We start from the raw sequence: 916 nt of genomic DNA, 5'->3' as shown, positions 1-916 counted from the left end.
CACACACACACACAGGAAATGGGTGGTCAGTACATGCCAAAAATAAAACCGTACGTCCACTCAAGTTTAAGTTTAAAGCAGCGTATAAGCACTTTGGAACATTTGACATATGCTCATTTATTATTAATGCAACCATAAATCAATAATGAAGACAAACCCACTGGAAGAATTTGATAAACAGCCTGTCATATTGATATTCAGTGGGATCATATTCTGCAGGATCTACTTTTAGATGCCACACAGCTGTCGCAGTAACGCAGCAACGAGCTCCTGACCTAAAGAATGTTTACATCATACACAACCCCCACCTTCACTGCTGCAGGAGTGATGTATGCAGTCTTTAACCAGAGCAGTAACATTTTCTGTCTCCATATAGCTTTATAGTTCAACCTGGGAAAACAAGCGGAAAAACAGGGATATTTAGGGGAAAAGCCTTCACATGTTACTACATAAGTCCATTTAGTTAGCCAGGGGCTTGAATGATGATCTATGTTAAATGCATTAGCTTGACAGCAAAGACAACCAGACTAGTGAATATCTGAGAAATCCACTAGTCAAAACATTGAAGCAGTGCACTATATATTAGACTACAGGCTAGGCCTGCACGATGGGGGGAAAAATGTGAATCACTATTTTTTTGCTTAGAATTGATGTCACGATTCTCTGCCACGATTTTTTTGACCACGACAAAACAAATCCAATTGGCAGTACCAAACATAGATTTTGTTGGTACCTATAGCACATTGGTCATCATCACAAGCCTGTAGAGACAGAGGCTTCAATGAAAAGAAGGGAGAGCATTGGAGCGCTTTAAAGCCTATTTTATATAGTCAACGTTCAAAACTCACAGAAGAAATTAGTAGCGTTTGTGATGCAGTCGGCTCGTAAAATGAAATGCGAATCAAAGTCATAAAAA

The sequence above is a fragment of the Etheostoma spectabile genome, chromosome 18 (genome assembly GCF_008692095.1).
Source record: "Etheostoma spectabile isolate EspeVRDwgs_2016 chromosome 18, UIUC_Espe_1.0, whole genome shotgun sequence".
NCBI lineage: Eukaryota > Metazoa > Chordata > Actinopteri > Perciformes > Percidae > Etheostoma > Etheostoma spectabile.
Note: the sequence above shows the minus strand (reverse complement) of the source record.